The sequence below is a fragment of the Apteryx mantelli genome, chromosome 14 (genome assembly GCF_036417845.1).
Source record: "Apteryx mantelli isolate bAptMan1 chromosome 14, bAptMan1.hap1, whole genome shotgun sequence".
Taxonomy (NCBI): domain Eukaryota; kingdom Metazoa; phylum Chordata; class Aves; order Apterygiformes; family Apterygidae; genus Apteryx; species Apteryx mantelli.
In genome coordinates this window covers 1,558,098-1,585,672 of record NC_089991.1, presented here as the reverse complement: position 1 = coordinate 1,585,672, position 27,575 = coordinate 1,558,098, and the positions used below count along the sequence as shown (strand labels likewise).

General features: G+C 38.1%; 1 protein-coding gene across 3 annotated transcripts in view; it reads right to left on the bottom strand.

The window, feature by feature from the left end:
* Window positions 1-27,575, bottom strand: part of NR3C1 (nuclear receptor subfamily 3 group C member 1) — a 72,462-nt gene that overhangs the window by 28,344 nt on the left and 16,543 nt on the right. The window lies entirely within an intron of this gene.

Genomic DNA, 27,575 nt, shown 5'->3' with positions numbered 1-27,575 from the left:
CATATTTCCTGATGTGGACTTAAAATTTTAGTGGGGGCTGGCTTTTGCATTAAAAATTACCTTTCCTCAAGAAAATCTGACCAGACTTGGTTACACATTTAAAAAAAATCATAGTTCTCAAACATTCACAAAAACTCAACTTCCAGTTCAAATTAGAGTGCTCCAACATTTCGAAGGCCTTAGTTTTGAATAGATCCCCTCCGAATGTCCCATCCCCACAGAGCAACTGAGAAATATCCAGCCCAGTGTTTCAGAGAGTCCAGGAACTTTCTCTGCAATGTTTGCTTACGCTCAGGAAGGAGTTAGATGATAAAAGCAGATGCAAAGAGCAGGAAACCTACAATTCAAATACCAAGAGGAAAAAAGTCAAATGAGAAGAAAGAAATGTTTCAACAAAGTCCGTACTTTGATGAATATGGGACAGAGAAAAGTGAAAATTACTGAAGCTAGAGAAAAAAGAATTAGCCATATAGGCACACAGAGACCTCAGGTACACGCAGAAAAAAAACAAAAAACAGAGGCTGAGATGAACTGGGGGAGAAGGTGACCTGGATCTAAGCTAGAGCAAAGACAGCAGAGCAATAAAAGAAAAAACGGACAAGAAGAGAACAGCACAAGAGGCTAGAACATGCTGGAAGAAGGGCTGTGATAAGAAGACTGAAGAACAGAAATTAGGCCAAATGAGAAGAATAAGACTGGAAGGAGGAGTGAAGGCTTCAATAGAAAGGGCTGGCAGTGAGAATGAAGTGGAATGAGTCAACACTGAGGAAAAGGAGAACAGAAAAAGCCATCGAGGAAATAACAGTTCTTTCCAAAACATGGAAAAGAACTGAAATCTGTCATATCACTCCTTTGCTTTCAGAAAATAACTGTGAAATACAGTAATGTTTCCTCCACTGTGTTCCTCTACAAAGAGAGGCTGACAACTATCACCACCATCATCAGCTACTCTGTCAACTGAAGTGGCAGTCATTTAATGATTCTAATCATGTCTATGATCCACATGATGGATTTTCTGTGTATTCTAATTACGTTTTCTTCTTTTAAAGACTAAAAAATTATGCAACTATAGAAAAAGAATGTTAAGGTTGCACAATCAAGCACTCAACATCTAAGCTCAGAATGTAATCCATCCCAGTTACCTTTACTTGGTGTCCTCACATACATGCATCTTTAATTACACGCTCATCATAATTTTTACAAAGCTTGTCTGCCTTCTTCAGTACAGAGGTGATCTGGGAATGAATAATGTAATGTAATGAAGCTGCTTTTTGTATGGTCCTGTCTCCCCCAGTGGAGGAATCAGCAGACAGAAGCTCATGGTTATGGGTTTGCAGGAAAAGAAACCTCATGGTGAAGGCAGCTGAGAACACAAACCTACTCTTGCCTCCACAACAAAGCTCTGCGTGATGGTATTTGATTAATATCAACTAAACTTTTGGGAAACAAGCAAATGGTGTGTTCCTGTCTTCTTGATGTAGAATTTGAGATCCGACATACGATTTGAAGAAACGCACATTATAACCAGAAGGCAACGGAGCTGTGCTTTGAGCACGCCACTCAGCTCCTCAGTCGAACAGACCATGCATTCTGCAGCTCTGCCCACCACACGCCTGGAATTAGTGTACCTTTTCGAAACAGATATGCGTATTGCATGCAGTAGGCAGGGCTGCTTTTCACAGCAAGTCCCGGCCTTACTTTGTATTCATAAAGATAAGTCTCCGTGCTCCTTCGGACTGCCTCAGGAAACACAGAGCAGGCTGCTAAAGCTGCCAGCGCAATTCATTCAGAACCACAGCCTGCTGCATAATCTCAGATTGCCTCCAATAATTGGCCATGTGTGGGCTGCAGCTTGCGTATCTCTGATCAGGATAAGACTCAATATCATAAGAAATCAGGTTTTAGGTATTTCAAAGTAGGGATTCCAAAATTACTGAATAAATTCACCTGAGTTTAGTATCTTTGTGCGTCAAATAAAAATTGAAGTCTGAAATGCTCAATATAGCCCTAAGCATCGAAAAAGCCCATCTCTCTGCAGAACTGGATTTATATAATGTGAAGCACATGAGGATTTTGGCCACACAATTAATTACAATCAACAACAAAATACTCACTGGCCTCTTACTAGTCGAGCCCAATTCGCTCTTTGCATTCCACGAAGCAGAGGTCTGGACAAAACGGTAGGTGGTCGATACAAGGAAAGGCTCTATCATAATGCAGGCCCAGACTGGGACCAATTATGGTTGCATACTAAACTTCTCAGTGCTTCGCTTTGCAACTTTAATGAAATTCTTTATATGTGTTTTGTGAATAATATTGCTAAGGTGTAAAATTTCCTCCTGCAAGAATGTACAGACAGAAGCACCCTATACCTAAACTGGTTTCACACGCTCTGTCACTTCAACAATCAACCTCACTTTCAGGTTTGAGACTTCACATAGCAATAGCGAAGAAGCTTTTACAAAGAAGTCTATGAGAAGCACATGCCAGATGCTGCTGACACTGACTGCTGTTTGCTTACAGAACGTGCATAAATACCAGAGATTACCTTAAGCATATGCAAAAGATAAAACTATACTTTACTAAGACTCCCAACGAAGAATCTTTTGCTTATAATCCTGTAAGTGTAGCAACGCCTTAAAAATAACACAGGCAATGTCAACATCCTAAATTACTATCTCCTTTACTATACTGCGGGGCAGGCCTGGTTTTTCACTAAGATTTCAGAAAGGAATCTGACGATAAGAGGCAACTTGAGGCTTGGGAACCTATATTTGATTCTTCGGTCCCTCCCAGCACTCCTGTCTAATTGGACAAATAATTTAGATGACTTCTTCAACTACAAAGCTTTCTTTCCTTATCATGTGAGACATGCATTAATTTCTTGTATTCTGTTTTTCTGCACCTTACAGATCTATTTGGAAAATGGAATTAAATTGTTTCTCTACTTTGTAGTGTCACAAGCAAAAAATTATATTACTAAACTGGGTGATGATTGCTTACCTCAAAAAGAAACAAAAAACTATTAAAAACAGTAGTCCACAGTAATCACTGACCATTCAAAACCTACTCTAATTTGCTTTATTTCTAAAGTTTTTAGGCCCAGTAGCTCCTTTTCTTATACTAAAACATCTCAGTTTAAATGCTGAAATATACAGCTAAATTTTCAACAGTGCTGGCAGTCTGTAATTTTAAGTGAGGAATATAAATTGAGAACTTCTGACCATTAAACTGTTTAAAAACAGAAAAAGATGGAAGCATCTTTCTAAAGACAGTTTGAAGACAGCTAATTTAGATACAAAATTTAAATTCTTTATACCTTATAAACTTATGACAAAAGCATTTTTAAGGAAACATTCATCAAGTGTCACAGAAACTATGGTAGTGCCAAAACATATTCTACTGAAACTGTTCAATCACCTTTAATTTTTAATAGGGCTCGTTTTCTTTATGAGCACCATAGAAAATGTAATATGAGAAAGAAAACAGATGATATGACTTACAAAACTAAAAATAAATTATTACATTGATTAATAAAGCAGTAGCCAGCAATCTAATCTGGGCTTCTGGCGTATCTTTTCAAGCTTGGCTATATCAGATAAGGCCACTATTTACTAACTGTATGGAAAACTGCCAGATACTGCCTGTTCCCTGGTTGTGTAAAATAAAATTCTGTCTGCCTGAAATATGGAGAACAGTATGGATTATAGAGCATAAGAACCAGATGCAAGAATTTCACATATCAGACTCTAAGCTAAAGTGAATATGTAAGAAATGTGATAGTTCTGTATCTAAAACAAACTGGCTTGAGGTTTAATACAAGTCTTTTACCTATACAGTATTAGGGTGAGGTAGTAAAAGGCAGGCAAACACATACTAAGAAAGGAATAAGAAGGGGAAAATACAATCCAAGTGCTATAATAGCTAGAAAGTATCTTTTTTATTATTAGCAGAAAGGTTTTTAAAGTCAACAAAAACCTAATAAACTATGATCCTTAACTAAATGAAAGAAAAAATAAACATGTACAAAAGAGACTGAAAAAAACTATTTTCCAAATGTATATTTCCAAATTTTCAGAGTACCAGATTCGTAAAACCTTTAATTGTTTTGGAAGGAAAGGTATTAGCTATTTAAAAGGTAGTGAACTCCATCCACATGTATTTTTTGAAATTATTTATATTATCTAACTTTGTTTGTATATTTGCATTTGTTTGCCATTTCTAGTCAAGGAAATGTGGAGGGAAAATGGAAAGACTTAAAGAAAAGAAGATGCAGCTACAGAAACTAGCTCTGTAGAAATTATGCCGTTAAACTAAAACCATTTCATTGTTAATCATTGACCAGAGACTTTCAAACCAGGCTCAAGGTTCAAGCTTTAATAACGAAGGGCGTGATAAAATTTGCGGTGGTGGGAATTTTTATTTCGCAGGGTCCTCTTCCACGGAGGGCCATTTTTTTTTAGCGGGATCCCGCCTTTGACGGGCCAGGCGGCCGCTGAGGGAAGGGTTAGGGTTAGGGTTAGGGCCAGGGTTAGGGTTAGGGCCCCGGCGGGTGGGTGGAGGAGGCTGGAGCTGCCCGGCAGGCGGGAGCAGCAGCGCTAACAGGAAAAACAGACAAGTGAGTCAGAAGCATAAACAACAACAAGCCTCTGGCAAGATTATTAAAACTGAGATATCAGATACGGTTGATCATAAAACTGACAACCCTGTAATTAACTATAAAAATTTGAGCAGAAAGATGTGACTGATAAAGTTCTTCACTCTTCTGAAGAAGCCTTTCTTCAGCTCGCTTGTTCGCTACTGGGAAAAAAATTTGCTTTTTCTTTTCCTGCTTTCTTCTGTCTTTACTGCGAAGATTATAAAATCTCGCTGATACAACACAGGATGCATACATTCCTACCCATGTTACACATCGATAAACACTATAATATTATTTAAAATACATACTACATTCCTGTTACTTTACGTTATTAAATGAAAAAATCTCCAATGAGATAATGAAGAGACAAAAACCCTTCAACGACTGTAATTATTAGTCATTTACAACCTACAATTTACAACTCTTTACTAGTGAATGAAAGCTTAGAGTTATAGCTTCAATCACATTTGATACTAAATCACGATAAGATCTAATCCACTCCGGCTTACAGAGCAGTGGAAGAAACACCGCGATGCCGAAGCACTGGCACCGCCGGCCCATGCTAAACTGGCATTCGAGCAAGCACAGTATTACGGGAACCAAAGACGCTGCATCCTAAACTCAGGTGCTGTGTACGAGACAGCAATTTAAATGCGAAACTCCTTTTAGTCCCCTTTTCGATCCCTTTAGCTGAAGTGAAATCTGAAGACTTGCCCTAATCTCTGAAACAGGACAGCATGGAAGGCAGTGGTCAGTTGTGAAAGTTAAATTCTTAAAAAAAAACAACAAAAAACAAAAAACAAAAAACAAAAAACCTAATAAAGTTAGCCCCAACAGCAAGTTACACATGTGCAATGAGAAAAAAAAACACTTGGTTAACAGTTTAAAAATAAAGTATATATAAGGAAAACAACTGTAAGCTACAGAAGAGGAAAAAGAGCATCTCAGGAAATCTATGGTGCTGCTAGTCAAAGTAGAAACTGTCAGCTCAGCATTTTTCACCTTCTAAAAACCCACCCAGAAGAAAAGTTCAGAGGAAACACATAATAAAGAATTTTCTCAGACATTCAGACAGCTAAGGTATTCCCTGGTGCTACCATAAATTACAAAAACAGAACACCTGCAACTGGCTCCTGAAAACCTCTAAGAAAATTTTACTCAAGTCTGATTGCCAATTCTGATGAAAGAAATGGACAGGATATATCAAGGGTGGGAAAAAAAAACAGCTCAAAGATTGACTAAATTTATCTAGGTTCCAAGTACTGTAAATAAGTCTATTCATTTTGTTCCTACTTCTAATGTAATACTTCACATATAAGAGTTGCATTCATTCCATGCTAAAGCTAGACCGCAAAATATTATACGCCATAAATCTTGGTTCTCCAGCATAAGCCACCTCAGTATTTAATTAACGTATTTTTAAAAGCAGGTTATTTATCCATATAAGTAGTATCATCAAAATAACAGTGAAAAATTACTTTCAATGTCACTGCCATCTGGGCCTCATTCTTAACTTTTATCAATAAGAATAATGTAAACATTCAGCTGCACACACCAACCAACTACATTTTTTGAATTGCTTATTTCTTTATTAACTAGAGAACTGCTAATTACTTTTTGATACCTTCTTAAGCAGGGAAGTAGTTTTCAGATCAAGCAGAAAAAATTGTAAAGCAACTCTACTAGAACTATAAATATCTATTAAAATATTAAAATAAATTATATTCGCCAGTTGAAAACAATCTCAAAAATGCATTTTGCTGAGTATTTAATATTTCACATATGAAAATACCATATTGTTGCTAATTTTCATTTCTTAATTACTATGGCATAGTACTATTTAGTATCAGATTGTACAGATTTTGCACAGAGAAAATAAGCAAGGGATCACATACAGAATGACGAGCTACTATTGCTCTCCTTTACATAACTACTTTGAGAGACTCCACTAAAACGTTTGGCTTAAGAGACTCGACTGCCATTTGGGAGATCTCTGTGACAAAGCCAGGACAGAACCCACATCCCGGTACTCTAGAGAAGCGCGTTACAACGGTCTCCTGTAACATAATCACTTAATTTGAAAGAGATTGAAAATTGGGAAGAGCTGTTAAGAACCAGTGTTTCCCTTCCGGACTGTCTACGAACTCCAGCCCATACAAGTCTCTACCCTTCTGTTTATCTGGTAACCACCAAGAATGCACAAAGCTCAAATATTGTCAAAGAAGATTAAATACACTGCAATTTATGTCAAAGTCAATGGCCTCTCGGGATGCTGACTCAAACATCCCTACTGGCTACCTGAGTGTATAAAAAAAATCCCCAAACCAAACCAAATCCAAAAACAACCCCAAATAACTTTTATACAGAACCTATCTTTACTTAAGCTATCTTTCCTGCTTTTTATTTAAAAACAGAACTGAATTGTTTTGGTAGAAGAACTGTTCTCAATTACAAGCACATTCCCAATGATGCCATAATAAAATAAATATCTAAAACAGATTACAGTATTTAACCAAAGTCTTCAAATAAAAAGATCCAATATTACTGTTCTATAGCCCCTCTGAAAGTCAAGAAGATTAACACCACTCCTTTATCACTCACCTAGATAAACGCCTTAACCATGAATGGACAAAGCAGGGAAGCAGATTTTGGATTAATGATCTTGTTTTGTGTACATGCCTGTAACAGTACTGATAGCCAAGATAACAACAACATGAAGAATGGGTAAAAGAGAGAGGCCATGCCCAAATTTGCTTCATTGCTGAATACAGAAACTCATTGCAGGAATGTTATTTTAGAGTCAGGTTGGTGGGTATAATCATGCCTCCTCCTGAAGTCGTCTCTACATCAGAATGTATTTTATAGCAAACTTAAAAGAAAATAAAGTACTAGGATTCTAATTCACAAAATAATTTTAAAATGAGACATACCTAAAGCAGCAAAGTCTCCTAATTAACCTCTGTGTCTATGGACCGACACATATCTTACCACTCACTTTAATGCAACTAAAACAGACTGTATGATTCATTGCTTTGTATAAAGTTGCCCCAAATTATGTAAACATTTTTTGCTTACATTTCCAACAACTCTCATATGTCATAGCAAGGACATTAACCAAAGCATCAAGACTGAGTTCAAAACAAAAAAGTGGTTTCAGACTAAATTGAGGAAAGAATATACATATATCCATAATGAAGTATTTTGTTTTCAAACAGCAAGTGTATTTTTATGCATAAAGCTAAATTAGAACGCATACCTTTGCCGTAAGTACTGTTGCACCGAACCACCCAACGCCTTGACACTGGCAAGGTTTTGATCTCTGCACAGCCAAGATTTCTTACGGAGAACCTGAACTGCAGACCAAAACTCCGTTCTCCGTACGTGCATGAAGAAATAATACTTAATTGAAAAAAAAAACAACGGTATATATAAACTCTGAACATATAGGAAATCACGCCTTTCCCCACGTCTGCGTCAAGCACGTGCCTCAACACGCAAAGCTCTAGCGAAAGCCATGGGGAGCGCGAGCAGCGGCAGCTGCCGGCACCAAGGGCCACCGCAGCTCGCGGAGCGGCGCCGCGCGCGCCCCATAACGCAGGCGCAGCACGCACGCGCACGCCAGTTCACACTGCCTCCCACGCCGCAGAGCTGGAAACATTAGGTGTAGGCGCTTGGTAGAGCTTCAGCGACGAGCGCTCACGGGGAGCTCATGTGTGTTTTTATAACGGTAGGAAGAGACGGCAGACACTGCCGCGCTGAGCGCGCGTCTTTCACTTCCTATCAATTACGTCCTATTAAATAAAAAGAAGCTCTGAAAGCACAGGCAAGCACCAATGGAATATAAAGAAAAGGAGCTTTTGCACAGGTTCTCTGGAAAAGCCCACAGAGAGCAAAGCGGCGGTATTCAAGCCGCCCAGGCTCCCCACGGACGCGGGGCTGCTTCGCCTCTTCTTCAGCTCCGCGTGGCATTCGTTCGACAACCTGGGGACGGCAACCCCGACCCATCGCAGGCCTCGTGGCCTCGTCTCAGCATCGCCCTTTAATTAACATGCCAACGCCAGGCGTCTGAACGAGCCCCGGGGAGCTTTCCTCAACCGCTGAAGTCGCCCGCCGCCGCAGCTCGCTCCAGAGCCGCGTGCACCAACGGCGCCGGTTCGACTTCCTTTAAAATGGCGTTTGCTACCATTTTAGAGCTCACGCAGGAGTGAAAAAGAAACACTAACGCAAGTGAGTGACGTGATTTTTTTTTTTTTTTGGATACTCTCCAAAATGTAAAGGTTTCAAGGGCACAGGCAAAGCTTTCTTGGAATGGATAAATGGTAATTGATGTTGCAGCTGCAACCTTAGCTGGAGCTCCTGGGATTTCAAATGTACTACAGCCTTAAAGTATTTATGACCAGAATATGATAATTAAGTTATATGTTCTAAACTTTTACATTTATTACAGTAAAACAGCCAAAAAAAATCTTACCTTAATTTCTACATGAATCAGTTTACTCATATTTTTCCAAAGGTCTTTTTTTAATACTGTCATTGTGCATCCTTGCTTCCTTAAATAAATAGACAGTAAAAGAGTAACAGAACATATTTCCCTAATATACATTTTACTTAAAATATGGAATCAAATCATCACGGGCCATCCTAATTCCTGATGCTTGGCTGGATGGCAAAATATGCATTTGATCGACATATGAATTTTACATATGGTTGTGGATCACCCAAGAACTCAAGTGCCAAGACCTCAGCCTTGCAGACGCATCCCGTCGTAACGCACGTGGGCGCGTTCTGCGTTTATAAACTAAGGTGCAAGCAGGTGTCTCGGCAGGAGGAGACTGCAGTTGGGAAGACGCCGCAAGACTATCTAACATGCAGTTAGTAGAAAAGGTACAAAAATCACTCAGAATTTGATTTATAAAGGTCTACTTTCATTTTAAACACAATATATGAAATTGTTCCTATTCCATTCAATCTCTAGATGCAGCAAGCGCTCTTTCTGATCTCAACGGCTATGGAGATAGCTGTTCTACATGGGTGGCTCCTTGTTAGAAACTGTTTCTTAGTTTTCTGATATTAAAACACTGAACCTTGCAAACAAACCCAAAGCCAATGTACCTGCCAAAAATTTAATATCTTAACAGACTTCCTTCAACACTCTAATTCCATTCCGTTAGAACACCAAATTCAACAAGACAACAGCATTCTTGCACACAGAGTTTGTTGTTATTAAAACAGACCAATGAGCTTGAACCAGTCACAGCAACATTTTGGTTTAGCCTATATAGTCAGCATGTATCTGAGAAGTATTTTACTTCTTATGACAGTGACCTTATTCATGTCGCACCACTTAAATTAAACTGAACTTAAATTAAAATACTAACCAGGATCGGTCCCATTAATGACCTCAGCGTGAGAGCTATGTATACATTGCTTTAGTTTTCTCAATGTGAGTGTTTCTGCCAATCACAGGACTATAGTCACAAGCTGCCAAAATGCTGTTGCTAGAAAAAAGGCTAGAGACATCTGGAAAGCTGACTGCAACGTACACAGAAAAAATATTAATGTTACTATAAGAAGTACAGTGAAAGATTTAACTGCAACAGTCAGAGAACAGATATTTTAAAAGCTGAAGGATAATACTGGTATAATATCACACTGAATCATATATATAAAGCTATAAACAAATTTAGACTTGTAATTAGAAAGCGTATTTCTGCTATTTAGAAAAAATCTGTAAGACTCTTCTGCTACCAGTATAATCCTACAACAGGAATCCTGACACTGATTTTTATGAATGCATATACACAATCCTGTTCAACATACCTAGTCTATATAATTATTTTCTGCTTTGCTGTAAAAAAAAAAATCAGTAAACAAAAATAAGAAAGTAGATATAAAAACCTAGCTTTTCTACGCAGGAGGAGGAGGAAGAGAAAGGAAAGAAGGAAACAGAGTAAGAGAAGCAGAAAAGAATTTCTCCTTCTTCTTTCTATACAACTTAAAAAAAGCTCTGTGTAAAAGTGGAACTAGCAGTACAAAAGTCAAGATGGTAAATTCTTCAGGGCATAACGTACATTTTCCTGTCCGTATAAAGCCTCACGCAATGAGGCTTTATTCCTGGCATAGGCTTTCAGACTTTGTCAACAAAAAGACTACATTTACATGTGAACCAGTTTATTATGGAACATTAACCAACGTGTTACATTCTAGGCTCTGCTTCAGTGGAAATATATGAAGAAGAGGGAAGGGAATGTGTGCCAATTTTAGATTTTGGCCTCTGTCCATTTGATATGGATCCAGAATGACTTGGTTGACTGTTGAGTCATAGGTTGTTCAAGTGACATTATTTTACATTTGACTAGTTATTGTTCTTTAAACTTTGAACAGGGATCAGAAGCTCAAAAAACACCAGCGAACAAAGTAAAAGGAGCCAATGCACAGTTTAAACAAGATTCTCAAACAGCAAAAAGGAGTTTCCTTAAATGACTACTTTTAACTGGGATAGCTAAAAGAAAAGATCCCACCACACAATTTAAAAACTTCTGTTATATTACCTAATATCTGTAACACACAGTAATAACTTCAAAATGTCAGAAGTACTTCTGAGATATCGTCCTTGTTAATATAAAGGTGGGAAAGAGAAGCAAAGCTTTTCCTGTCCAAAAACGTAGTGAGTGAAATGAGTACTATGTTTTTAAAAGATATAGCAATAATATATCCTGAATTATTAAATCAACAAGGTGCATACTGTTAATTCACGTTAGCCAATACTCATTATAAAATTGAAAATAAAAAAAAGAAAAATCTAAACATTACCATTTCAATACTGAATGTGTACTTCTAGTAGGGGTAAGAGTAGCCCATAAATAATATGGGTTTACATTTAACATAAGTGTGTATAATATAGGCATGATCGAAACTGAACTTATTGTACAGATGTACTGCTTTAACAACAGAAATTTTTAGTGAATCTTGACTGCTCCATTTATTTTCAACAAGTCCACTTGACTCATTTTTTCCACTCCATTTTACCCCAATTTCAGACAGCAGGTATGTTTTCAGTAGGTTTTGATCCCCTCTGAAGGGAATGTTTTACATTCAATTCAATGTTATAACCAGTTGTTTTCAGAAAAGCGATCAGTAGTTAAAGAAACTGCTGGAGGAAGAATGTTGGCCTATCTTTAATAAGAGAAATGCAGTGTAGTACAACAAAAGTAAGTATCAAGAGAGATTGGCTTTATTTCAATAATCTAGGAAGGAGGGAATCAGCTTTCATAATAGCTTCTGAGACAAAAAGAACAAACAAAAAGCAACAAAAACATGGTATCTTGGGTACTTTGCTGGAGGAAAAAAATAAATACTTCTGATGATTTTGAGATCTTAATTACAGATGAAGATGACTGTAAGACGTTCTTCATGGTGCGAGAGGCCAGAATCAAGGTTCAAGGCCAACTCAATTTAAGAATTTTGTAAGGTGCTAGCCCAGATGTGTGTAGATATGGCCCACACATATTCATGAGCAATTAAGTCACTTAAAAAGGTAATTAACGACTTTTTTTGCTCCATTAGAGAGAGAGCAGTAATTCTTGTAGGAAAGATGGGGAGCAAATCCAGAAATTCCTGGTGACTTAAAAATCAGAAAGTAGCTGAAGAACAAAGAACTATGATCTCATACTGCTAAGTTCCCCAAGGCAAAGGCTAAGCCCTACCACTGTGAATACTACTGAAAGGTTTTCTTTCATTTTTTAAGTTCCAGTCTTTGGTGCAATTTATTTCAATGCTTCTTCATATCCAGACCTGTGTATAAATACATGTCACAGCTTAAAGCTTAGCAAACCTGTCTAAAATGTATTCTCCTAAGTCTTATATAAATTTTTAATGCCTTTAATAATACAGCTTAATTTTATGTTTACCGGCCTCTGCCACCTTTGATGCAAAGAATATATACAAAACTACTCTTAAAAAACCCACATATGAACAGGAAAAAAAGTAATAACTTGTTTAATGAAACAGAATCAGCCACCCAAATTTTTGTAACATTTCAAAAGGCCAAATAACACATATTACCATAGACTTGTAAGAGGCCTATAGCTCTTGTACGTCATTTTCGTGGCACCTGTAAATCAACTTTATTGAATTATCTGGCAGAGTGCTTTAATTACTTTTGTCAACACTGTTAAGCAATTAAAGATAAAATTTCTGTTATAACATGCATACTTAGTAGGTTGTTATCTATTATGTGCTTTTATTTCCACTTGGCATCCATATGTCACACTTGAGACTATCAAGATGTTTCACCAAGTCCTTGTTGTTTCATACTCCTGGACTTTAGAAGAGCTCCTTTTCTCATCTTCTTTTTTGCCGTTATGTTTAGGCCTTGCTCTCTGTCTCTCTCTTGTATTTTTCATATTACTTTAGCCACTTTCCTCGTCCTCTTCCTCTCCCCCTCCTCCTTAGCCATAGGAAATTGCATTCGTGCCCTGCCGAATCTCGCATCGTTTCCTGGCCACATTGTTAATCTATGCCTCTTTGTATATTTTCTCTTCCTGAGAGGCATTCACAGCTCCTCCCAGTTTAAACTCCATCTGCAAATTTCATTAGCAGGCTGTTTACTCTCTCCCATGTAACTATCATGAAGGTGAACAAAAAGACAACCCGAGAATCTGCACACACCTATCTACATACAACCCCTTTTCTCTGGGAGCACCTTCTGTGTATTAAAGACTCTTCTGCACATTTTAAATTAAATTATAATGATAGTAAATGATCATTTAAATTTATCATTTCAAGTTTTAAATGGTGGGAATTCCAACATTCTTTTGGAAGGTTATTAAAAACTTTCCTGGTGAGAAACTATTCTTTCCTTTCCTCAATTTCAGTGTTAATTACAATAATATCCACCCTTATAAAGACTTTGATGGATATTACAAATCTTTTACAACATATCACTATCTATCATCATCTTTCACTCTCAGTCTGGTCACTCAACTTTGCTACTAGACCTGCTCGTGATACCTCAAACAGAGAATTTTAATTGATTGTAATAAGTCATGGTCATTGTTCAAGATTTACTTAATGCAGTATATATTGCATTCAGTTCTTCAACCAGTTTTTAAGTCATTGCTGCCTAGTTTACATACATATCATATTATATGATAATAGAATTATCATAACAATTATTAAACTATTAAAGTATGAAGATAACAGATTGAAAAGATCACATGGAAAGATGGAACTGGACCAAAAATTGGACAGATACTCAGCTGATATAGTCTTACTGCTTCCACACAGTTCTCTAATTAAAGCAGGTTCCAGTAAGACAGTTGAAGTGCTCCTTAAGAAATAAAGGAAAAACTATTTACTATTGAAATATAATATAAGGTTGAATTCACCGCATGATGATTTTAACAAGAAGAAGCTAGAGATCATGCTACTCACCATCTAAAGAAAACAGATGTTTGATCCAAATTTTGGAGTCTATCAATTAGCCACTAAGTCTTCACTATCCTTAGAGAATTATAATTATAAAAGCTACTGTAAAAACAGGTATTTCATCAGCTTCTCAAGTTTTTCAGGAAACTGAAGCAATGTACAAACACTACTTTTTAAGCTGCATCTAGGAACAGTTTCAAGGCACAGAAAGTGCTATAAGAAACTGAAAAGTGCATACGTAGGACCAAAATCTGGCAAAGCCAAAGACACAGGCTGGAGGGAGAGGGGAAGAAAAAGGATGGTTTATCTGTCAGCTCCTTCAAGCATTTCTGCTACCTGTCAGATGAACAATCAATCAATCCTACCTTTTAAAAATAGTTACATAAAACAAAGAAAACAAAGATACCCATGTCAATCAAACATCACTGAGAGCACCCTACTGCAATACAGCGTTCCTTTACATAAATCCTAGCTTCACATTCAGCTTTTCCCCTAACGAGTCCTACAGAGGCAAAACAAACCGGCATTCAGAGCTCCACGGCACAGGACCCTGTTGAAGCGCAGCGACAGCTACGCGTAAACGAGTAAGAGTCCAACTCCAAATAATTTACTGTTATGTTTTTAGTTAGTTGAGTGCACCTTCTAAGAAAGAAAAAGTTTAAGAGTATAAATGCACAAACATTTAAGAAGATTTTACTGCTCTGATGGACAGTCCAGCTGCAGGCAATGATCTTCAACCAGCATGTGCTGACGCCCTTTTCCTAGGTATATTAAAGAAAGATGCATCAACACCCTTGTCCAAATGACCAAGAGAGAATCTTCCCTATAGAAAAGGTCAAATTTCTTTTCCCATTAATAGCTGAAGGTTTAGTATGGAAGAAGAACCAAAAGGAAACAACTGAAACTCAAGAAACCATGTTCTTGATATAACTGTAAACCACAAAAACAATAACTATTTTTTTCATAGAGGTGGAAGTTCAAATATAGATTTGTTTCAACGGATGCACTTGTTGCTGCCCCTTACTATCAGGATCAGATGGGTTCCTCGCTCCTGCTAATCCACCAGAGCATTATTCCTTTTTTAATTCAGATTCTCAGTAGCCTCTGATGACATGTAGTTATCACAGAACGATTTTTCAGGAGAAATAAATAACTGCAGGAGCACAAACTTGCATTATTTCTAGTTTGTGCTAAAATTTTATTAGACTATATAGTCTTTGAAGTAGTGACTAAGACACGTCCGACATTTCTGTTATATCACTCACATGTTTCATCCGAGAAACATTAAACAAAGGTCAAATTGATAAACAAGAAAGTTTGCTGATAGGAACAAACTGAACATTGATTCCACACTTAACTCTTTCAGTAAACTCCTCTCAAGGCCTGTGGTTAAACACATGCTTTAAAAGGAATTCGCTCTGAATAAATTTATGGTTGTACATGCAACGCCATGGTTCTTACGCGGTTAGGTATTAGCTGTCAATGTGAAGGGCACTTGCCCTTCCTTTCCCAAAAGCAGCCTACAGATTTTTCTTTTTTATCACACAGTTTTTTTTAGTTTCTAACTTGCCTAAAGGAAGTTTCCTCAATCTAACACATTAGTGACAATATAATAAGGGGATCTAGCTGAGAGAGATGAACTAGATTTTAAAGGGTAAAGTCATATTTGAATCATTTAAAATGGATACAATGTTAATGTTTCAGTGTCAAGTTTCAGATTTTTTAAAAATAACTGAGACAACAACAAAAAACCCTACTATCTCTGAAAATGAAAAACAAAAACAACCAAGAATTAATACATCCTAAAAAATAAAAATAAAAAGATAAAAATGTAAGACAGTTTTGGTCCCAATTAATTTCACCTAACCTCAGGGACCAAAAGAGGTACTTACTTTAGAAGCATAGCTACAACGAACACTTATCTAGTCAAAACAGTGAAACACTTGACACCAAAGAATAATTCAAGCCCTTTTCTCCCCCCACTGCCTAATGTAGGGAACTGAACTTCAGATAATTATGCTCCTAAATTAGAGATCTCAGCACTCTTAAATTTAGATGAGATTAACTAAGGCCTGAATATAAATTATACACGAATTACAAGTTGTTATTTTAACAGTATAAATATTAGCATAAATATTGCCCTGATATGAAGGAATTATTTTCTTAACTGTGGGCTCATGCATCAGTTCCACCATTCAGCTGCAAGTGCAGATATGCAGGTATTCACATGCATTATAAAAGTTTCACAGTATTTTTTCATCCATTCAATGCATAATCATTCTATATAGTTTTTCCTACACATACAAGAGATTTTCCTGTTAACTCATATTCTATTATTTAAGGAATAAGAATTGATTCTGAAAGCTGTAGAACTATTTTCACTTCTCAGTAGCTTCTAAAGCTGTTCATGCTGATGCTCGGGGACTCTGCAGTTCCAGAAGAAAACCAAAGCAAGCGCCGTCAGAGAAACGTACCAATTGGCCTCAACTGATAACGCCAAAACGACGAAACTGCAAACTTTCCTTATTTAAGCTACTTCTCTGTATTTTGGAAGCTGCAGTGTTTTAAGCAGCTCAGAATGGATGCAACTTTAACCAATTTTCCACTGCAACAGTCCATGAAAAAAATGCCAAATAGAGGCAAAGGTCTGTATTTTTTCATCTTAGTTGTAGATGGCTTGAGTGAGGCCAAGAACTGGAGATAAGCAGGCCAGCCTTTTCAAGGAAAGAATGATAAGTGTTTCCCTGGATTGCTTATTCTTGCAATTTCAATCACAAGTCTTGCAGCAGCTGGCATTTTTCCTTTAGCTCTGCTTAAGAGTTTACAATTGTTAGAATCTCTCTTTTTGGAAGAAAATCTGTACTGAGCTGAAAAACATATGCACCAAAGGGTTAAAAAAGCAAAGAAGAACATCCACTTGAGTATTTTTCTGCATCTCATGATTAAGTCAAGTCTCAAATCCTGGTATTAGTAGTACTTTTAAGTTTTAAAAGTAAAACTTAAAACATTAAGTACTTTTTGATGAAGGGGAAAACAAACGGCCTGAGGACTGGTTCCACAGCTTGCTGCTAATACTGTTTGAGAAGATTCCAGCTTTATACTAATCGAGCATGTTGTTACTGCACAGTAGGTGGTTATGGACCAAACTTGGGTGCATATTTGTGTCCATGTGCACAAACCGTATACATACATGCAGGCATTTTCCAAATTCTAAGTATTAGGAGAATATAGTATGTTCAGATGCCTGAAAGCACAAGATATTACATAATGCAGAGCCTAACAAAGAACTAATTACAGTCTTAACTTAACTGCATATAGTGTGTGTTCATGTTCAGCTTTCTACCTAAAATTCTCTTCCTACAACTCTCAAGACATGAAATAAGCTGTTCTTTACTGCTTTCATAGTGTAGCACCAGTAGATTGCTAACTACACCTTACAGTGTTCTCAAGTGACCAGCACCACAGAAATAATGAAATTTATTCCTTTTTGTTGTTAAATATTTTTTAATAAAGCCACCAATTAGTAACACAGCTTTCTAAGCATGATAAGGACTGCCATTCACAATAAAGAACGAACTTAACATGACCAAAGAAAGCGCTTGAGAAATACTGACTTGATCATGGAGACCGGAAATGCACTGGGTATGCTTTGAAGTGCTAATATGGAACATTTATTGTGAAGATAAACATTCAAAATATTTAGAAATAATTTCTATTATCTCTTTCAAAAGCAGTTTCTTAATTTATTCTGAATTATGATACAAAAACAAAAGTTTTCACACGCAGGTTTAAAGGAAAGCTTCCTCCACACCCTTCTCATAAAATAAGCATTTTACTTCAAATTTATTTGAGATAACCAGAAACAAGGCTTCCATATTCAATCCTAAGTCTTCTAAACATCTTCACTGTTTTGATTTTCAAAAATACAGAATGTTAGGTCTCTTCCTTAGACTTGCTAAAGCCTTGTAACAAACTCAGAAAACGCACCCATTTATTCAAATCCAGAATTCCACTCCCTCACCACTGCTGCTGCAAAGCAGTGCTAGTCTCTATTTTAGTATTCAGCTCTCTTACCCCCAAGAAGGCAAAACAAGCCCAGTAGTTGCCAGAAGTACAACTGCTATTACAAAACAGTATTACTTGGATGAGGATAGTCTTGTTTGAACAGATAAGCATTTTTACAGATTACAGAAAGAGATAAAATTAAGTTGGAAACCGGATTCTATACAACAAATAAGTAAATTAACCACAAAGAATATCCGTGTTGCTGTTTCAATTGTATTGCCAAGATACTCTCGGATTTTCTTTTGACTTCAAATTAAAGGTCAACAGAGATTGTATCTAAGATTGCTGTTTAAGAAACAATTACTGTAAAATTCCCTGTAAAAGCACATTTGCTTTAACACCCAGTCATAATTTCTTGGTATATGTAATATTAGGTTAAAAGGATACCACTAAAATAACCTGCCCATACAGCCATCCCAGACTGAAGAATGCATGAGCTGGAAGGAATAACACACACATTGTGTTAGTGTCTTTGCAGAAATCCTTCCCTGTTCAGAGACAGAGGCACAACTGTGAACCCTAATCCCCGTGTTGAAGTTTTTCTAGAGTAAGGATTTGCTTAGGAACACCTAAATAATATTTTGAAGGGAGGAGGGAAAAAAAGAGATCCAGGAAAGGGAGCAACCTTCCTAGCCAATCTATAGTATAATTACACAGGCAACAGGATCAGTTACAGGCATTCATTAAGTCTGGTCATTCCACAGCTTACAGTGCAGCTATATTTAACTTAACATTACAGAATTAGATCACTCAGATACTGGAAGAAGTCTGGCCACACAAGTGCAAAATGCCAGGTTACTGAGGCTGGATACGTCCTGCTATCTAAAGCACTTCACTTAATATGTTCTCGGTAACCTTCTCCTACCTTGTAGTTCAAAATAAGCAGAAAATACTATTAGGAAAGGTAATTTTCCAAGTAAACTCTCAGTTTCAGCTGCACTAAAAGCTGGTGGTCAAGGAGTGAGCACAGAGTGGTTCGGCACGAGCGAGTGACTGACTAGCAGGCTGCACACTAACCTCCTGCGCAGGACAAGCCCCAAGCAACGCTCATGTCTTCTATGCACAGAGCTCCAGCTATGAGTTTTTATGTACCGTGAATGTCTTAGTAAACTGGGTCAAAGTTAGTTTTCACAAACAACGAATGGCTAATCGAGGTAAAGAAAAGGAGCGTAGAACTGCTTCACAATTCTAAGGGAGACCAGTCTCAAGACAAGGCACTTATTTGCGATACTGTTTCTTAAAGGCTTCCAAGCAAAGACCAAAAGCTTCCCTCCAAAAGGTATTACGCCTTAATGTCTGATTAGCCCTAATATCCTTCCCCAATTTAATATTTATGCCAGGAAAGCTATTTAATTGGAGGAAAAAAGTTTTATTTTTTGTATTTGAAAGGAAAGGAAATGACCAAGTAAAAAGGCATTCTTCTAGGTCTGAATGCAAGTCACAAGTTTCAGGATCGCAGGAGGCCAGCTGGCACAGAGCCTATTTACAGTAAGTTGTTTACTTGTTGTCTAACCAGCAATAACTATAAAGTGGATCCATGAATCCAAAAGAATTAAGGTTGCTGTTGAGAGAGGAAGGAAGAACAAAGCAGACAATGATTAAAACATTCACAGCTGAAGGCTGCTGCAGTTAATTCTGTGTTAGCACAGCACAGCGTTTTTTTAAAAGGTGCTTAGCAAACTTTAATATTAAATTAAAACCCTGTTGTATCTAAGCATTTTTGCCTTGTTTGACACAAGTAAGAACTGTATTATTAATGATAAACAATCCTGCTTGGTATATATTCCTTATTTAAAAGTCCACTGCTCTGGGCTCTGTATTCCTTGAGCAGGGTGCAGGTAAGCAGTGAGCAAGTACAAAGTCATGCGACTTGCCTGAAGACAGGCAAGTTGCATGATGTTTCCGTTATGCCAGGCATTCTCACAGCTCTTGGTTATTTAACAGCAATGTTTCTTTTGTTTAGCCCTTGTGATTCAAGAGGAGAAAAAAAAAAAAATTGTGGAATGGGTGCTTGTAAATATTCCAAATGACAAAAGGCAAGTGAAACCAGCCTCACGTACAACGCTTTCAAGGCGGTTTTACTAATTGCGAGATTTCAAACGAGCAGGACTGCCGCCTAGGCGTTAGCTTCGTCAGTCCTGCTGATCAGAAGCGCAGTCCTGGGATGGCTCTGCGAAGCACAGCCGGGGCAGCAAGGCCACGCGCGGGAAACATCCCTCCTCTCTCGTCCAAACGGGGAGAACCAGCAGCAGCAGCTCAAGACTCCTTGAAGCAGCTCCTTCTCCCTTGTGCTACTAGACGGGGGCAGCAGCTTCAGGGGCGAGCTGCTCGCTGACACAAAGGCATTCGGGTGGTGGCTGCTGCTCGAAGGTGTCCAAAGGAGCCATCTAGGAAGAAGACAGTGACACAACGGCAGCATCCTGGGGGCTGCCTACCAGTCCCCGGGACCGGTATCACAGACTGCTGTAAACCCCTCTTGGTCTGGGCATTTTTAAGCCAAATGAAAGTCTACTGTGTAAAAGCATTACATCTGTAACTTATTTTTTAATTCTGCATAGATATCTCACTCTTCTTAATAAACCTAAAAGGCTTCACAGATTTAAAAAGCTACTGAGTATGAAGTTTGACTCTTACTCTGTTACTCATTCATAGAATAGCAGGTGCTAATGTGTTGAACTTGCATCTGCATTTGATGTCAGCGAGCGCTAAGCCCACTCATATTATTGCAGTCGGAAATCATGCCTCAGAGGAGGCTCATTAGCAACACTCCGACCAGGTCTCACGGGCTGGGATTGATCAACGGACTTCAAACCCATGCCTGCAGATGCTTTCCTTATATTTGCATATCTACACTAAACTAAAACTGGTATGTTACCTATTCAAATAATGTTGGGTATCAAATATTGTCCTTCTATATGTACATTTAATTAGATGATAGATTAGAAGGTAAAGCTTCATTTTGAAAATAGTAAAATATTCTGGTCCACAGCTACAGTAATTGCCAGCTGCTGGCATAATGCAAACAAGTATCACTAGGATGGGAACAAAGCAGTTTTCAAAGGCCCAAAAAGCCTAATGATGTGAATTCCACCACACCTATTCCGACAACTGCAATCCTATTAATTGCTTATTTATCAAATGCAGTAGCACAGTTTAGAAAGACTTGCTTGAAGGAAGTTAAAATTTGGAATAGCAAAAGAAGGTGTCAAGACAAGAGGAAGTGGTGAAGCCAGAATTTGCAAAGAGGAGGTTGGAGGTAGTTATCAGACAGGAACCAAGTGCAGAACAGCAGAGAAGGCATCTCTTTAGCTCCCCCCCGCTCCTGGGAAGGAGGAGTTTGCAGAGACTGAAGAGTCAGAAGGTGACCCTTGGGGAGGGCGACGGGCCACGGGGCAGAGCTCCAGCCGCCTGCAGCCCCGGAGCACACGCAAAGGCCGAGGCGGTGCCCACGTGCCGACTCCAAAGGCTTTAGGAATTAATTGGTTGGGTTCCTTGACAAACGTCTTGGAAACCATCAGTAGAGGAGACTCGGGCAGGTGTTGTTAGTGTTGTACCTAGCGCTGGCTTACGGCAAAGGGATGACCAAGGAAAGTATTACCGCACCAAACAGACAGAAGACTCTCTGCCTCAGCAATCTGCAGTGCAGAAAAGCAGATATTAAATGTAGAGGGACAGGAAGCAGAACATTTTCAGTTTCAAGAACCACAGCAGAAAGGAACGGGCAGACATCTCTCCCGCGGACGGCCCGGACGTTTGCACGGAAGCCAGGGAAGTGACTGTGCGACGGCTCAGCTCGGTGCAGCAGGGGCACGGTGACAGGTAGCTGCGGGGGGGAGCCCCGGAGCTGCACAGAACGAGGAGCTCACGCAGCAGAGGGCCGATGTTACTTATTACTTGTGCACGCACACAAATAAAAAGACAGGGGAAGTGGACTATGCGGAAGAAAAAAAAAAATTGTCCGAATGCTGAATATAGTTTAGTTTTCTGAAATAATGACAGTCATAATTTTTTAAGTTTGGCATTCCACACTGAGAATTCACTTCATATGCCCACATGCCTGGCATAAAGGAAATCATGTACTTAAAAAAAATTAAAAAAAATTCTTACTAGCTTCTCTTTTTCCTCCCCTTTTTCTTGCCCTTTCTCCATTCCTCCCTTCCACTCCCCTTCTCCCACAAATCATTATATCTCATCTTGATTTTAAAATAGTCTGGTATACACCTGGCTCATACCTCTAAACAATTTTTTTCCCCCCAATATTTGTAATTCCCCCATATGTAAATTCAGATTAAAAAACCACATGCGGACACACCTCAAACACACCCTCTGCTTAGTTTTCAAAGACTTTTTTAAAGGCAATTACAAGAAAGGATTTATTGGAAACATTGTCATCTAATTTCCACCAGTACATAAAAGGAGATACAATTCATCTCGCTTTCTTTCCACTGGCCTTCCTTAGGAGCACTAAAAAGATTAAAAATAGAAAACTTTCAATAGCTTTTTAGAAGGACTAGACTCATCGACAGTAGAGAGGTAGAAGATATCACCATCTGAAAGAACAGCAATATCCTTTTGCATGTACATGTACAAAATTCTTACATTTTTCTGCACAATTGCTCATTCACGTAAACTTCTTTTATGCCAACAGCTTCCAGAAGAGCTAAGCATTAAAATACATAGAGCTATATTTAAAAAAAAAAAAAAATCCACTCAGAGCAGTACGTATACACTAAGAGTGATCTTGTCTTCACTGCATCTCTAATAAGAGAAAAAGGAAGCAGAGACTTGACTAAACCAGAGATCCAAACCAAAAAAAAAAGTGTGTTGATGCTAATAAGTGTTATAAAACTGCTACAAACATCAGATATTAGACTCGGATTTGAGATGCAGGATAGTAAAAAAAAAATATAATAACCCCATTGCTCCCCCAAGTGCCAATGGTATCACGATATCATTTTTTTAAAGCAAGATCCTATAAATAAATAAATAAATCAGATAACAAAACCAGACGACAAGACAGACACCTGCAGAAAGAGGAAAGTGGTAATGTGCTCTAGTTTACATTCATTTCACCCAGGAATGTAAACTGAGAATAATGGAGGCGTAGTAACAAGAATGCCTCTAACTGGAGAGGTCAGCGGGATCCGACGGCACGGCCCAAGCGGTACGGCTGCGAGGGACGGATCCCAGGAAGCCTAGGCACGTGACAAGGACAAAGAGCTCTTCCTTCCTCAAGAAACTGAGGTATAAAAATGCAGTTACGCAACCTTGTTTTTACATTACTATGAACAAAGTTGTGACATATAGTAAAAACCAGGCTGCTCAAACACTAACAAGCAAAAAACCCCACTTCTTTTAAAGTTATCTGAAAATATCTATTGACTCAGCTCCAGGAAAAAGAACCAGAGAGCAAAGCAATGGATAGTGGTGTGAAGCAACATCCAAGACAACGTCGTCATTAGCTTGCGCCCAGCCTAGTCTCATTTATACTCACAACAATTTCTTTAAAAAAAAAAAAACAAGCTGGAGGAGCTAATCATAACAGCTGTAACAGCAACGCTTACCAAACATGTATTAGCCATTAGCTTGTGCGTATTAGGGTTAACTTAGTTTTCACACTGTATCAAAGGCCAAGTCCAAGCAATTAATACTGTGCATTATCTACATGTTTCGCCTTTGTAACTAATCCGTTTAGCTTATTTTCCAATAACTGGTGCAGACAAGAAGCAGAACAAAATATACCTTGTATTTATTTATAGCAGCTGTTTGTTCTGCTGTCCTACACTCATTCTCTATACGTTCACTGTGCGGTCGAGCTGGAGGGAGAAGCGGCAATATAAGTTGAGCTCTTGCCCTTGTTGCTATGGTGTCTAAAAATCTAGAGATCATTAATGTATATCTTCATGATACTGCACGAGCTTGAGAATTCTTCCTCCCTTCTCCTTTAATTAAGTAGATAATAATCAAGGTGCAAAGACCAGAACCAAAGTTTTTTATGGGATACAGGTAACCAGAGATACAGATAGACAGGCTTTTAGTGCCTACTTTCAGCCTTACGTTTCAAAAGTCACACAGGAAGTTTAGGGAAAACAGGACTTTAAGGCAGTCACCTGAGACCCGGGTTAACTCCCATCCTGTATTTCATTCCTCCTGCAAAAAAACAGGAGGATACCAGTAACACTCCATACGCACTGAAGCCCAATTCTTGAAGGTGCCTTGGAAAGTGTCGAAATGGAAAAGGTGAGTATTTGCTAAGCCTACTGTTAACTTACAAAAACAAGTTATTTCCACACTTCTATTTTCTCAACGAGGAAGAGTGGTTCCACCAGAAAATGAATCAAAGAACTCGCTTCCAGTCCTGAATTGCTGGAGATTAACGAGATGCAGATCTTAGCTAGAAGGTAAAGCAAAGAAAGGATATTTGCTTGTTAGCCTTCAAGCAAAGAAGAAAGAAGAAATAATTAACATGATACCTCTTTCTGCTTAGAAAGAATCAGAAAAAAGAAACTCAGGACAGAAAATACATTAAGGATTCCAAAATACATTCACTGTTTATGCATCAGAAACAGCTTTACTCACTAAAATTACAATTCTGGGACAATTGTTTAGGATTCCTAATCAGGGAAAATTTATAGAAATATTGAAACTTTGTGTATGTTCACCTAGCATACAATAAGTTATTCAGCCAATCCTCTTAGATTAGTGGTGAGAGGACTGCCTGGATCCCATGGGAACAGCCCTGTTATTTTCCTACTGGACACCAATGACTGTCCATGTCCATTCCAAAAAAACAAAAACAACAACAACAAAAAAACCCAACAACCCCACCACACCAAACAAACTCCATGCTCTTTCCCAATATCCAGCTCTCTCATCTTGCAAGGAAACTCACATCGAACCCATCTTTGACATGTGAACTTTAAAAGTACCAGGAGGTATCACTTACAAAGAAATAAGAAACAATCACATTCTATATGAAAGAGTATCTATAAGTAAGAGCACTGAATTTTATCCTTTGGTTTTAGAAGGCAAATACAAAGAGTAGTATTAGAATGGCTATGATATTGTTAATCTCTAAGTTTTCTTGACTAAAACTGCAATATACACTGTATTTTTTGAAAATTTTTCTATTAATCTGTATTTATTGTGTTATTATAAATGTAGTGCAGTTAAGCTGAAGAGAATGCGGTGACGTAAGTGCAAAGAATTTCAAGTTTTGCAGGAGCGAGGGCCTGACTGGTTTTGGTCGTTACAGCCAGGCAGCACAGAGCAAAAACAAAACTCTTGAATGTTGCTACAGCAATCTGAAGTGGGGGAACAAGGACAACCTGGGAAAATCACCGAAGATAATATAGGTGACAGAGTTATCTAACATAATAGAAGACTTTAATGTTTAGATATCTTTGGAACTATGACTACTACATGAAAAAAAGTGAAGGACGGTTTCCAAGCATTTCCCGAGGCAGCGTTCCGAGTAGCCTGCTTTCTAGAATTACCTTGATTTACTTGTAATTTTTCAAGACAGAACAAAGTATGAAAGCAAACAACACACACACAGAAGTAGAGCCCTGTTTGGGGTGGGTGGGCAAAAGCCGTGTCAGTCCCACAGAAGAAATTTGCCTGGAAAACTGCAGTAACTGACGTGTCCGTGGAAGCTTCCACAACCCGGGGAAGGCTGCCAGCTTCGCAATCCCATAAATATCCTTAAGTAGTTCAGAGTTTAGTTAAGGAGTTTCTTACAACATGATGGCAAATCATTGGTGCTGAACCACCACTGAGATTTTAAAGTGTCCAGGAAAGGTTACCTTATAATTAGCAACTGACGGACAGGCACCATTTAGTAAGTCACAAGTGTTTGGAAGGGCTATTTCAAAAGGACGATTGCACTTATGTGGGAGCCAACTAACCTTTACATCTTTGAAGGGTTTTGTTTTTTTTTTTTTAAACTCTAGAGATCTTTCAAATACGCAATCAAAAGACCAAAAAAGCTATTCCATTCCGCAGAAGAGCACAGTCCTGTGGCAGCATTTGCAATCCAAGCGGCAGCACGCACCACAACTCTTTCAGAGTCATTATTTCATTTTCCATCGCACAGACTCGGATGGAGAGTTATGCCATCTTCACAAAAGCAGAACCACTACAAATAGTTTTGAGCGGGAAAAACTCAAGTGAACAAAGCTTTATTGACCACATCTCCTTTCTTTTACAGAGAACCTAGAAAGAAACTCGGACGCAAAAAAGAACCCAAGTTTGTTCTTAAACAAAGAACAGGCCAAAAGAATATCCGTCTCTCCTCAAGACCTGAACAGTCTGGGTAACAAACATTTCTGCATGAAAACCCCCAAACTGTCCCAGACTTGCACAAACAAGTGGTAAACTGGATGCTCTCCTACTCAAAGACCTCCGAGCATGCAGATTTTTTTTACAACACTTACATTTTATACCAAAAATTCTGGCACAAAGTTTCATTTATATTAAATCATACAAATAATGTTCAAATAAGTTGGGACTTCTTTGAACAGACTTGTCTCCTCTAAGCTATGGAAAGTTAATTCATTACAAAACTTGCTAAATTGTTTTTTTTTTTTTTTATTAAAACGAAGGTGTCAGAATAGGTTGTCAGATTGGAAAGCAGCAGAAATGGGGATGGGGGAGCTAATAGAAATAGATTCTTGGAAAGGGCAAAATCCATAAAGTAAAAAGGAATGAATATCAAGGAACTTTGGAACAAACTAGGACTTGGATTTAAAAAAATTACTATCTCCCACTGAAATCAATGGGGCCGAATGACCTTTAAGAAGCCTGGTCTGAATTGTAACAAAACAGAACAGGCTAGATAAAATGTTTGGTATTTTTTCCTGAAAGAAGCTAGTATTAAAGTAGCAGCATTTTTTGTCTAAAGACTATATTTGTGATATAGGATCTCTTCCATACTTCCTGCTACTTCAAATAAGAGGAAGAGAGCAAAAAAATTTAATAACCTTTTTTCTTTTAAGCCTTAAGCTTATCAGTATCATTTGATTTTGTCAACACAAATAATATAGAAAGCATTACAAGAATCACACTCCTTTCCACCAAGAAGGAATGACGTAATATAGAAAATTAAAGAATGATAGTGTGCCTTTTTTGCCCATCACAAACTGCATTTTAATCTATGTTTACTTGGGAATTTGAGTAAGGTAGTAAAAGCAAGCTTGCTTATTTTATTCAAAAATAAGTACAACTTACAGCCTTCAACTTTCTATGTTTTATTCTGTTTCAAACTACTCTTTTTATAGCAAGTACCTCTTTGATACAATAATTTAACAAGTTCATAAGGCTTAATCCTACCAAGCTAAATGACAACACAGTAATTTATTTTCCTGACATTAAAAAAAAGAGTGAAAATAGTACCACGCTTCCATCTCAGCACAGCTTGTTTCCTCTGGAATCCACCAGAGGT